The 13890-nt window shown below is 41.9% G+C and overlaps 1 pseudogene; it reads left to right on the top strand.

Annotated features, from left to right (window-relative positions):
• Positions 1–11398: 11398 nt before the first annotated feature.
• Positions 11399–12226, top strand: LOC148017876 (14-3-3-like protein pseudogene; annotated as a pseudogene).
• Positions 12227–13890: the final 1664 nt, after the last annotated feature.

Genomic DNA, 13890 nt, shown 5'->3' with positions numbered 1-13890 from the left:
CAGATTGTCTTTAGACAAATTCGAGAGGCAATGAGGAGATGGCTAAGGCAATAGCCTGAGATATTTTTATCACACGATTGTTTTTTGGGCTTTCTAGTTAGGATAAAGGCAAATAGCTAGAAAAAATGAAGTCAGAAATGATCTTTACTACTTTGGGTCTTTCTTTACACTTGAAGAAGACGACTCTTTGAGTGAGCGCTCTAGTTGTTGTTGTGTGTGGGATGGTTTGGGAGCATCTTCCACGTCCTAATCACTAGTGGTAATGAAGGGTCGGGCTCATTATGAATCATGAATTTCAATCTTACTAGCTACTCCATTGTGAGGCCTCCTTGTTCAAGTCACTGGGCCATTTCACCTTGAGTGGGCTTGCACTTTAGTAGTTGGGGTAGTCAGCCCAAGGTATTGTGGAGGGCTTCCCTGGCTACTTGGATTTTTCTCTTGAATCCCTCCATTGTGTCCTCTTCTTTAGAGTTGGTGACTTTTGTGAGAGCCTTTATAAAACTCTTCTATTGAGTTCTTATTATCTTTTCTGCCAGTTGGGCTCTATCTTCTTCTGCTACACCTTTGTCATGCTTAGCCTTTGGAAGTTTGCAAGCAAGGTCCTACGTAGGCCCTAAGCTTTTTTCCTCCCATTGGTCCAACTTTTTCCTTGCTAGCTCCAACTCCCACTCTTGCCTTTTTGTCAAGGCTTCTGAAATACTCATGTGTTCTTCCTTGCTCCATTGGAGGTGCTCCTTCTCCTAGGTTAGCATGGCTATAGTCCTCTTGAGATCTTTCTGTCCTTTGGTGGCTTCCTTTCACTACTCTATCAATTTGAGGGTTCTCTCTTTCATTTGCTTCACTTCTTCATCATCTAGTCATAATTGTACAATTTTCCTGTCTTGCTCCTTCAGCCTCTCTTCCACTTCTACCATAATTTTTGAGGTCTCCTCATGGAGGGTTTATGCCTTTTCCATACTCTCTTTCTCTTGTCTATACTATGCTGATAACTACTCATACGTGTCATTATCCATAATTTTGCCAAAAATGGTGGATAGCTTTGTTCTGAGAGTGTACATCTCCCTAGTGTATTGCCACTAGAGTGTGACATAGGCTTTCTTTTCTCTTTCCAAGGCTAATACCACTTGCTTTCATTGTTCTTCCTACTGGTCCCTTTGCTCTTCCAAAATCTTAATAAGGTCATCATATTCCTATCCAGCTCCCTAAGTAATATAGGGAACCTGAGATGAGGTTTCCTCTAGCCATGGCACCTTCTCCATCCTCCTTTTTGGTTCAACTTCTTCTACTTCAATCCTCTTTGATCTTGGAAGGGTAGATCCCATTGATGGACTTCCTGAGAAAAGTAAGTAGATATCTTCCACCCATTGCTAGCGATCACTTGAGATCTAACTATCTCCTTCCAATCTATAGAGCGGTGGAAATGGTAGTGGGACAATAGGTAGTGTGGTTATTTCGAGTGCTTGGCTAGGCTGTGGTGGTGGTGATAATGGATGGACTTTCTGCATACCCTCAATCAACTTGTGCACTTCTTCATTAGTGATGCTTCCCACTTTTCTTGACTGGTTGATTGGTATTGGGTGGTGCTTCCACTAGGGTTTCTTCTCTTCTACATGTCTCCTTCATTGAGTTTCATACAACCAAGAAATATCCCTCCTCTGTTTTCTTTTCCTTGGCTTATCTTTTCACTTTAGCTTTTCTAGACCCCCTATGGACATTTCCAATGCATCATTTTCTTTTGAGGGAGTCTTTTCTTTTTCACTCTATTTCTTGGTGGTGTCCTTCTTCCCCTTTTGTAGGCCTTTTCTCCTTGTTGTTCTCTTGGTCATCTTTTGAGAGCTCGATTTTTGGACCCGTTCTTGAAGCATTGAAGCTCGTTTTGGAGCCGAAAACTGCTCAAGAGGTGTTAAAGAGCCAATCTTCAATAAAAATCAAATGGTGGTGGATAGCCAAGCTAGAGTTTTCCTAGATGGATTTTGACATTAGGAATCCAACACAAGTCTCGATTTGTCAATCAAAGGTAGTTTGACCCTCCATTTAATCCCTGCAAGGTTCGGCGTTATAAAGCAGCTACCAGATCGGGAAGCCATAAAGTGCGTGGGAGAGGCTAGGTTGATGGAGTTCAACGCCATGAATCCGCCTATCCAATCGGATTGCAAATTGGAGTTCGTTTGGGACTTCAAAATTGAAAAACCCACTTGCGGGACAGTGTGAACACAAAAAGAAGAACCGATTATTTTAATGTTTTAAACCTTAGGCTTAATAAAAGCCTTGAAACTAATGCAAAAACTATCGAATAGAGGGAAGCGTCAATGCGCCTCATCATTTTTGCATGTTGCCTCTCCGATTCAAACCCGTTTGGAAAGAGAGAGGGAGATTCTTGATCAAGGCAGAGAGAGGAACACGATGGTTGCAAGCTTGCCCGTTTTAATGGAGGATTTAAAAATCTCATTTTTAGTCTTTCTCTCTCCTCCCTCTCTCTCCTGCAAGGGACAGTTCTTGCGTGTGAAGAAGAATGAAGCCCAGTTGATGAATGCTCGTTCGGCGTGGTACCAAATTGCTTCCAAATTGAAGGTAGGTTGAAGATGGCAGTGTGGTGGTGGGCTGAGCATCAAATGGGCCCTGATTTGCAAACCCACAACAAGTTTTAAAACCTGAAAATAATGAATCTCCATCAGCCGTCACAAAGTTGCCGCTCACCATCTGCAGTCGTTTCCTCCCTCCCATGTGGGCCTCCGAGAAGCTTTAGAAGCTTATTGGGGGAAGCTTCTAAAAAGCCTCCTAAGAAGCCCCCCTCATATGGACTACTTAAGCCCTTTCTTTCCCCACACACAAGATCTCTTCCTTAGGGCTCATTCAAGCCCCTTTTCTCCCCTTACAAAATTTCCTTCCTAAGGGCCCTTTCATACCCTTTTCCCCCCACCTAAAACCCCCTCTTCAAGGTTATACACCCCTTCCTTTCCCCCCTTTTTTTTTCACACCTAGGGCATCCTAAGCCCCCACCCTGGGATCAAATGAAAAAGCCCATTTTTGTGGCTTTAATAAGCCTTACCCTCGAAGGACTTTAAACCCCCTCCCCAGGATCTAAAGGCCTTTTCATGAGCCTTCTTATTGCCCTTGCAAGTGGGGTTTAAAAGTCCAGTTACCCCGTTGAAATCAAGCCTTTTGCCCACTTTAGGCCGCAGTTTAAAAACCCTTTCCGTGGGCATTCCCTACTCAAATTTATAGGAGGAAACCTTCTACAAAAACCGTTTTCAAAAGACGGTGCAAGCTGTCACAAAGGGAAGCTTCCCGTGCAAAAGGAGACAGCCAAGTCATAAATCTGCATCCAAGATGGAAAGGCCGCATTCGCGCGATGGCTCCTAAGAAAGCCCAAGGTGCAACCGCAGGAGGATCGTCTCCTAGCATCCACGTGGACATCTCACCACAAGTCTAGGTTTTCCTTCCTAATTTTTATTTTACGTTGTTATAATTCAATCGTGCGTGGATGATTTTTGGAGATAGGATGCATTTTTCGTCTTAAATACTTTGGTTAATTTTGAAAGAATTAGCTCACGACGGAAGAGTTCGGCCATTAGTATTTCAATAAAATGAACAAAATAAAGTGAGAAGAAGATTGATATGCATTTCTAGCAAGTAGTTTTTGTGCATTGCAATGAACTTAGATTAATGTCCATATTTACAAAACAAAATTATGAAAGTACACTTTGATTAAGCATGAAAGGAATTAACCGCATATTGCATTATTGAATATCTTTTTCGAAATAATTCCTAAAGAAAGTTGATAGAAACCATAGGAAATTGCTAGGGTTGCATGAAGAAGATTTTACTCCATGTGAGTGGCCTAAAAACTTAAATCAACGAAAGAGTATGTAAGTTCTACATATGACGAATTCATTCGAAAATGGAAGTAGTAAAAGGCTGCATGTTTTAGCATGAATCTTGTTCGCATGTTATAGAATGATTAATTGGAATTAGGCTATAACCTAACCTATGCTTGATCTTAAACCGAAAAGCTAGGGTTTGAAAATCAACTTAGGTGTAGACAATGAGTCATGGGGTTATGGAAATGATAGCGTAACTATCTTCAAGAATAGACAGATTAAATTGTCATAAACCTAAACTCCTAAAACCTTGGAGTACTCGTTTAGAAAAGGGTTAATTCAATGCAACGTATCCTAAGGAGCTGACTAGGGTTAGCACGGTGAAGACATTTACCTAGTCGCACGTATTTCGAGAAAAGAGGTTTTTTCCTAAGAATCTCTCGCTAAAAAAAAGATGAAACTTGGAACCCTAGGATCGACAATGTCGGCCTAATGCGATCAGGAACGGATTGTTATATCTAATCATGACACCGTGATTAGAAGACACCATTGATGGATAGAATATTCCCCTAGTTTGATGCGACACTTGTGCAACAAGTTGCAGAGTCGCATGATCTTGTGATTGGATCACAAGGGAATGGCCAATTCCTCGGAATGAGGTTGGCAGATTCTTACACAAGTTATCTTGCAAGAGGATGAATAAACCGTCCTAATATAGTATTTTTTTGGGTAAAGATAATTACTTGGAAGCAAAGGACCAACCAATAAATTGGAATAACATATGAACTTAAGGTATTGATCAAGTCGGGTTAATAGGATACGCCCTAACCCAGGATCTAGAGTTAACAGATAAACCCTTGGGGATCTTACCAAGTCGCAATTGATCTCAGATCGAGTGCTGGATGCATTCGGAAAGAAGGATTCACTCCTTAGCAGTTGGCCAACAATAACGACCAATGGAAATAATTGTGCTTGTTATAGATTTAAGAGCACTATTTTGCTTTGTTTGATCAAAGAATTAAAGGATAAATGGATATTTAATGCTTCAGGTTGAAGGCTTGAAGGGAGAGGCAGCTTTAGTTACCCCCAACTACCTACCTAACCCTAACCAAGGGGGTTATTAACCGCGCCGGGAAGGTGGACCAAACCCACCACGAGAGGTCTCTCCGTTAAGTGCTACTTGGAGCAGGAGGACGCTTGGGTGCCAGGGGGGCTCTGGCCGTAAATCCCTCGCCAGGGGGGCTCTGCTAGGGGTGCCAGGGGTGCCAGGGGGGCTCTGCCAAGGAGGCTAACGTGACTCGGGATTGGATCTTGAGGCCCGCATACTAGTTTACGGGCAGAATCTTGGATTAGTGATCCCTCTGGATTGCTGGATAGCCTTCGGGTAGATTGTGGATAAAGCCTACGGGCTGGACTTTATGTATTTCAAAGATAAAATATGATAACCTGTTAAAAAGGAAATTATTTGACATTGCTTTTCTATATCAAGTGCTATGATTACGTGAAGGAAACAGTGCCTAACGGGGTAATTAAGGAAGCTGATTGATATATGTCCAACTAAGTGTGTTAGGTAATTAAATAACTAAAACAACCTAAGAAAAGTGCGGTGGATGTGGCCATAGCTCCGTCCTAAGGATGGGTGGTCCCGGTTGGCCGGGAACTTTTCTCAATCAAGATGGACAGCAGGAAATCATTCAAAGAACACGAACAACAAGAAAGTTGACCTAGAGTAACTGATCTCGATTTATGTTGTTTTAGGGGAACGGAATGGGACTATGCCTTATGGAAGAGAGGTTGAGCTTCGCATCCCTCTCGTTTCCCATTCTCCTTGAACCAACTGCAGTGTGAATCCGCTTTGGACCTGGCGTTTTTGCGTAAAGTAGTTCGCTTGGGTTCGACGCTAGTTGCCGTTAGGAAATGACCAATAGGGAAAACCCTAATTCAGGTGGGTCCTAAGTGGGAATGGCCGGAATACTTCCACTACGTGGCAGACACAGAAAGTCCTAGATCTCAAACCCCATGACATTCCATGGTAGTGCCGGGTGGAGCTTTCTAAACATCCTTTCCGATGGACTGCTAAGACGTGTCTTGAAGATAACAGGTAGACACGTTACATTTCTAGAGCTTTCTATTGATATATGGGTTGTTATGGTCTCGAAGTGGGACAACAGTTATATCATAAATTTGTTTTTGCATAAAGAATATTACTAGCTATTTTTTGTCCTTAAATTTTTCCTAATAAATGGCAAGGAATTAATGTGAGAAATTTATTAGATGAAGCTTTGTAGATGCAGTTACATTTGGTTTGATTAGTGGAGTGCACTTGGTATAAAGGACTCTTATTATTTTGGATGCTACTATTATATAAATTTTATGCTTATGCACATGGGATTGTTCATTATTGTTGTTACCTTTTTATTATGATACTGATACTTGTTGCTTTTATTTGTATACGCTTATTTATTCTTGCTTTCTACTTTTGTAGCTCTTTTGCAAAAAAGGTTAATATTACCACCCTCCTAGGCAAGTGGCAATCCCTTAGCAGTAGTGAAGGTGCTTGGGACTTTCATGGAATGATTAGAGGGAAGGTAAGAGGTCATGTGATGAAGAATGAAGGGGTGATTGTTGGTGGTTTCTCTCACTCTTCAAGATACATATAGGAAAAAGTTATGTGCGGTGAGCGGGGTGTAATTGGGTAACTATGTGAATGGGAGATGAGTTTGTGCTAGGTGAACCCAGATTCCCTAGGTCTTGAGGACCCAATCGGTTAAAGGTTTGGGTGAAGTGAGTGGTGTTCTAGGTGAAGAGTCTCGTAATTTCTTGGGATGTCCTACTCTTAGGACCCTGGATGACGTTAAGGTAAGTGGGGTTGAAATAAGAGGGAAGGGTGTTTTGGAGGTTAGAAAGGGGCTAATGGATCATGAACATGGGCCATTTTCCAAATGGAAATCCCTAAGTGTGTTTTATTTCCTTTTCTTTTCTTGGGCAACTATTCCTTGCCTCTCCTTTAATCTTGGGTTGAGGGAAGTAGGGACCTAATGGATTTCTCAAGGAAGACATGGCTCATCATGTATGTTTTACTCAACAAGCATGTAATAACCATTGTTGAGGGAAAGAGGGGATGATTACAGTTGGTAAACTAGCTTTCATTCATATCTTCCAAAAGGTTCAAGTAGTAGGTAGGTAGCAATGTAGCTCAAAGTATAAGCCTAGCATACCCCTCTATTCCCACATTTATATCAAAAAACAAGGGATGGAGTCTTCCAATACCTTGTGTCCTCTCCTCTACATGAGTCAGGATCTTGTAGCTTTTGATCCATCCATCTCCAGCCTAATACTACCTCAATCTCAATCACCTGGTTCATGACATTCACCAAGAGTGTTTTCTTGAGATTTGTTGTTTTGTTGGAAAAAAAGTTCATCGACGCATCCCATGACTGCATTCTTTCTAGGGCTAAGAGCTCTTCTTCCCAATATAAGTTGACTTCTTGTGATTCTCTAAGGAAGGACACATTTGGCACCTGTTGTAGATTTGGCCTAAGCTTTAGTTCCACTTTACCTAGCTATTCTTGGCCCCACTACTTTGGGTCTCTATTTGCACTTGAAGAGGATGACTCTTTGAGTGAGTGCTCTAGATGTTGTTGTGTGTGGGATGGTTTGGGAGCATCTTCCACGTCGTAATCAACTAGTGGTAATGAAGGGTCAAGCTCATTATGAATCATGAATTCCAATCTTACTAGCTACTTCGTTGTTAGGCCTCTATGTTCAAGCCATTGGGCCATCTCATCTTGAGTGGGCTCGTACTTTAGTAGTTATGGTAGTCAACCCAAGGTATTGTGGAGGGATTCCTTAGCTACTTTGAGTTTTCTCTTCGATCCCTACATTGTGTCCTCTTCTTTGGAGTTGTTGACTTCTGTGAGAACCTTTATAAAACTATTCTATTGAATTCTCATTATCGTTTCGGCCAACTGGGCTCTCTCTTCTTCTGCTACACCTTTGTCATCCTTAGCCTCTGGAAGTTTGCAAGCAAGGTCCTACAGTAGCCCTAAGCTTTCTTCCTCCCATTGGTCAAACTTTTTCCTTGTTTGCTCCAACTCCCACTCTTTCCACTTTGTCAAGGCTTCCAAAATGCTCATGTGTTCTTATTTTAAAGCTATTTTAAGAAAAAAAAGAGAAGAGGATCCTCCTTATATGTTGTAAGGGATAAGGGGAGCCGAGTGTGAATGGTCTTGAGAGGAAGGGGAAACCCTAACCCCAAAAAATCATTTAAAAAAGGCCATCATGATATGCCATGAATAGGGGGGTTGGGTGATGATCACCCAACCCCCCCATTCATGCCATATCATGATGGCCTATTTTTTTGTGGCCTTGAGGGGAAGGGGAAACCCTAACCCCAAAAAAAGTATTAAAAAATCACAAAAAATAAGCCATGATGGCCTTTTTTGTGATTTCTTTGTGCTTTTTTTGGGTTAGGGTTTCCCCTTTCCCTCAAGACCATTCACACTCAGCTCGTCTTATCCTCTATAGCATTAGGAAGATTCACATGTATACACTCTCAATACCTCATCCCCTTCCCTCCCCCCCCCCAAACCCCCCTCAATGCCACATTCGATTACAAAGCATGACAAGATGCTCCCCCTTAATCCACAAAAAGATGCCTTTATAAATAAAGTTATAATAAAATGCAATATATATTCTTTCTCCTTGGCTTGGAAGGCTCACTTCCTTGAGCAGAAGAGGATCGAGATTGATTTGTTGGCTAATCAAGTACTCTAGGGGAGATTGGAACCTTGGCAGTTGTCTGCTTTGTCCTTGTCATCACTCTTGTGCCTGAGAAAATGACAGGAAGAGTAAAAAAAAAAAATCGCTGGTATGGTCGATACGACATGGAGAGGATAAGTTGATATGATGCAAGAGCAAAGCCAAATCTTCACAAGGTCCTTCCTATTCTCACCGTATCGTGGAGCAGCTGATACGTCACGAGCGTGGCAAAGCATAATGTTTGGTACTATACTTCTTACTCCATATCCTGGATTACCTGATATGGCGCATCAAAAAGGGGTGTTTGAGGTCATCAAACACCCCTTTTTCGTGCTGTATCATGATATGCTATTTTTGGCTTATTTTTTGTGATTGTTTTGGTCATTTTTAGGCCCTTTTTTGCTAAAAAATAATTTTAAAATAGCAAACGAGCTCAAAAAAATCTTATTATTATTTTTTTTTCAGATCCTAATAACCTTATGGAAATTTTTTGGAAATTTTTTGATGAATTTAAGATCTTTAAAAAAATAAGTCATTACAGGGGGGTTGTACTTTGCACGCGCATGTTTACTCCTCCACTATACGGAGCGAGGACTCCTCCTGCAGAGATCTCATTGTGCCACTCTCGCACCATACTAGGTCATCCACAATATGGAGCAAGAAGTATAGTACCAAACATTATGCTTTGCCATGTTCGCGCCGTATCAACTGCTCCACGATAGGACGCGAATAGGAAGGACCATGTGAAGATTTGGCTTTGCTGCTCTCGCATCGTATCAACTTATCCTCTCCATGTCGTATCAACCATACCAGGGAATAGTTTTTTATTACTCTTCCTGTTATTTTCTTAAGCAGTAGTAATGACAAGGACAAAGCAGACAACTGACAAGGTTCCAATCTCCCCTAGAGTACTTGACCAGCCAACAAATCAAGGATATTTCTGATAGATTTTGAAGAATGTTGACTAAAACTGGTCTGCAAAAGAAATGGTAGTGCCGCGATTCTTTCTCTTTAGAAGGCAGTTGAAGACTTTGTTATTGACTTTATGAATTATGCTTACATTGTTGCTGCTCATGCTCATAAGATCACCCTAATGAACAAAGATTTTAATATGATTAGCAGAATAAGGTAGTGAGGATGATATTTTCAAGAGAAAAATCGATGTACTTGGCCCTGTTAATTATAAGAGAATGGGTGAGGTGTGTGGGCAAATGGTTATCGATGTTTCTTGCACTTCTGAGGAAGAGGACTATCTTAGCATATCTCATGAGGACAAGTCCATGCTAGTTGTAAAAAGGATATTTAATTAATAGATTCTGTAGTTTATTGTTGCATAAGGTAAGGCATTTTGACTCTAAAAAATTTTCATATATAGAATGATTGTGCTATTGATTGCAAATAACACGCCTTTATTTTTGCTATTAGCTTTAGGGCATTGATTGCATCTCTTAGTCAATAAATCTCTAAAATTATGTGTATTGTTGATCCACTGTTATCAATGGAATTGTTTTCGAGACTTGGTTCAAATATAGCAATGTCTTTCAAAGCTTTTGATTCCATTACAAACTGCCTTTTTTTTTTTCATTACATCGGATACACTCACCAGAGAAATTATCCTCCTGAACTCTCTAAGTGGTATCCATGGCCAAGGAAGAATGTGGGTGGAATGGAATACTGCTTGGTTTCCATTTGCAGTGCTGCAGGCTCGTGACTACCTTCTTGGACACCACATATGAGGATATTGTTGATCGTTGTCGTGTTGCTGCGCATCCGAGTCGTATACACCTCCATTTCTTTTGTTGTGCATTTGTGTTAATTTCTGCGTGTGATTCATTGTTTGTGTGATGCATTTTAATAATCTGCATCCAATGTATATATTTCCTTAGTGCATGCGCATGATTTTGTTTGGATGCATGATGTGCGTGTATTAGAAAAATATGAAAAACTGATGCCAAAGGATCTTTGTCCTGCTGCTATTTGGTCTAGCTCTATGTGCAATGACAGCCTTGGTGCAAGTGTTTTGGAGATATGCTACAAGAAGGACATTTAAAGGAGGAAGCAGAGTTGCTGCAAGATATGCCTCTTGCAAATAATCTTGGTTGCTTGGATGTCAATGTAGAATTAATGCAAAAGGCATGGTGACATATTACTAGCACAACAAGGCTTTGACAAAAATTATGCTCATGTCAGACTTTTATAAAAGTGCTGGAATGAGGAAGGTCGCTTGCCTAATTTTGATATGCTAAAACAAGAAAAAGAAAAACTAAAGATAGAAGAGAAAAGGAAGGGGAAAAGAGACTAATTGGGAGAGAGAATTCAAATGGGAAAGGAGGGAAGATCGGACGGCCTATGGGGGGGGAAAGCTTTTTCTGTCTCATTTTTTTTCGCTCAGTCTGTTTTTGGAGATGATGATGTGTGGTCTACCTAAATATCACGGATCTACACGCGGCAGAAAGAGTCTCCGCTGGGGGGCACACCCAATGAATCAGTGGCCTTTGCATTCTTCTGATGGAGAAAAGGATTGCTCAGGGCCTCCCTCTCCCTCCATCTCTCTCCTTCCGTGCTCCTCCGTCTAGAGAGAACGGTACTAAGAAGGAAGAGGATATGAGCTTCTCCTACTCCTCCGTCCTCTCACACTCGACCATCTGCTGATTCCCATTGCAGCTCGGCGGATCAGCCATGCTTGTGTACAAGCCGCGACTCGTTTGGCAGTTGCTCGAGCTCCCTCCAGCCCTATAGCTGCGTCCGAATTCGCCATCGTTGTAGTAGTCAAGGTGTAAATATTCGTCTTCGGCCCGCCCGATCACAAGGGGAGGATGAACCTCGACCATCTCCATGCTAGCTCAGCAGGAGACAGGCTTTTCCAGCCGTTGAAGCTGGTGCAGGGAGAGCTGTCGTGAATCTATGCAGCGAGAGATTGTCAGAAAATCAGAAACGTCATCGGAGCACGTCAGGCCTCTTGGCGCATCGTTTCCTCGATCGAGCAAAAGGAAGAGAACAAGGGCAACAAAGAGCATGTCGCTCTCATCAAGGAGTACAGGGCCAAGGTGGTGGCCGAGCTGAGCAAAATCTGCTGCAACATCCTGGAGCTCTTGGATAGTCACCTAATTCCTACTGCAAGTGCTGCCGAATCGAAGGTATTTTATCTGAAGATGAAGGGAGACTATCATCGTTACCTTGCTGAGTTCAAGACGGGTGCTGAGCGTAAGGAAGCGGCAGAAAATACCTTACTTGCCTACAAATCTGCTCAGGAACTTGCAACAGCAGAGCTAGCACCTACTCATCCGATCCGTCTTGGGCTTGCTCTGAATTTTTCAGTTTTCTATTAAGAGATTCTTAACTCTCCAGTTCGGGCTTGTACAATGGCAAAACAGGCCTTTGATGAAGCAATATCAGAGCTTGACACCCTTGGTGAGGAGTCGTATAAAGACAGCACGCTAAACATGCAACTTCTACGGGACAACCTCACGCTTTGGACTTCTGACATGCAGGAGCAGACAGATGAGTGAATGTGTGCCTACAATTAAAGTAAATTTGTAGCCTTGTTACAAGAGCAGATTTCAGTGTCTACAGAAAGGAGGTAGTTGTAAGTGTGTATTGTAACAAAAGAGCTTTCAGTGATGGTACTACTACTTGATCTTGATATGGACTGCCCAAGAGTAGAATCCAGTGGTTGGCGTGTATGATTATTCTATTGGAGGTAGAAGAGGCTGAAGTATTTTGCTTTTGTGAATCGTTGTGTGGTGGTTCTGTATATGCAGCTCAGATAGCCAGGTTTAATAGAGTCTGGTGGTGGCACTGGCTATGATGCGAAGGCTACATTTTCTGTTCCTTGTATGCCTGGAGGACTACTGTAGCTGTAGACAACAAACATCAAGGTTGATTGAATGGTGAATTCTTCAGTGGATGTTTCCTTTGAACAAGAAAAATTGGTCTTATGCCAATGATAAAACAGGATGAGAAAGATGACAAACTCATAGCTGTTTGTTCTGATGATTCTAAGTTTTGACATTACAAAGACAACTGAATCCTTCCTCCACACAGACTTGCTGAATTCTGAATGCAAGCCTATATGCTAAAAGCATAACTGTCTTCAAAAACCTGAATGTAAACAGTTTATGAGATACTTCAGATTATTCTAAACATGAATTTCTTGTAACTCATTTTGACAAGCAATATAATGACCTTTGACATCAAAAATTTGAGTTCTTCTTGTTAGACTCTTCCTTTGCTGTACCTTGAACCCCGTGTTCTGCAGCTCTTGCACGAACTCATTGACATTTCTGGTGAACCCGACGTGAAAGTGCTGCGTCATCAGCAAGATGGGAGACTCGCAAGAAGAGATGACAGATGATAATTTCATGAAGAACCTGTTTCAGTCATTTACCATGTATATGCAGCAACAAGCTCATGCAAAATGAGACAGTGATGCTATGGATGCCTTGAAAGCTGTCCAACAGGAGATGAAGCAGTTTAATGGCCAGCAAGTGTCAACTTACCTGCATTTGTATGAAGAAAAGATGAAGTTTTTTGGGGTTTCTCAAGATGTTTGGAGCCGCTACTTCTTGCGGATCGTGGTGCGCGCTCTTGAAGGTCGAATTGCAGAAATTCAAGAGGCACATGCAGGTTGGGCTGAATTTAAAAAGGCATTAAAAGATGAATATTTCCTGGAGGATACAGGTCTTATGAATCGCAGGAATTTTTTAGCATGGGTTTCTATGCCTAATAAGGGACTTTCTGTTACCGCTCTTCTGCGAGAGTTTGAAAGCCGTTATGATCAGCTGGATGGGACTGAACATCAAGCTTTGGAGATGCAGAAAGTGGAGTTATTTTTGCAAGCTGCAGATGCTGATTTACAGGAAAAGTTGGATGATCTTTTGGAAGATCAAGCTACTGATTCAGGTTTAAAGACTGAGTGGAGACATGCCATTGATGCTGTGAATGCTCTTGTCAAGAAGCAGCGCAAGAGAGTCAGATTGCATCGAAACACAAGATCAGTTCCTGAAAAATCCTTGGAGACTTCTTCTTCTACCCCTGCTGCTTCTTTGCCTAAGCCTACTCCTCCTGTTATGAATCCACCAGTTTCTCCTGCTCCAGTGCCCTTATCTGTAGATGATGTTATTAAAGGCTTGGCGGATTTGACGATTGAAGCAGTCAAAGCTGAAGTTGGTAAGTTAAAGGAGCAACTTATGTCAGTACCTGCTGTAGCACCTGCTCCAGTGACTGCGTTTCCAGCTGGTCAAAGGAAAGGGCGACGATGTATTTGGTGTGATAGTACAGAGCACCAACACTGCAGAGATTGTGATGC

Source organism: Lygodium microphyllum, chromosome 21, assembly GCF_053477565.2.
Source record: "Lygodium microphyllum isolate KBCC chromosome 21, Lygodium_microphyllum_v1.1.10, whole genome shotgun sequence".
NCBI lineage: Eukaryota > Viridiplantae > Streptophyta > Polypodiopsida > Schizaeales > Lygodiaceae > Lygodium > Lygodium microphyllum.
Note: the sequence above shows the minus strand (reverse complement) of the source record. Positions and strands in the feature narration are given on the sequence as shown.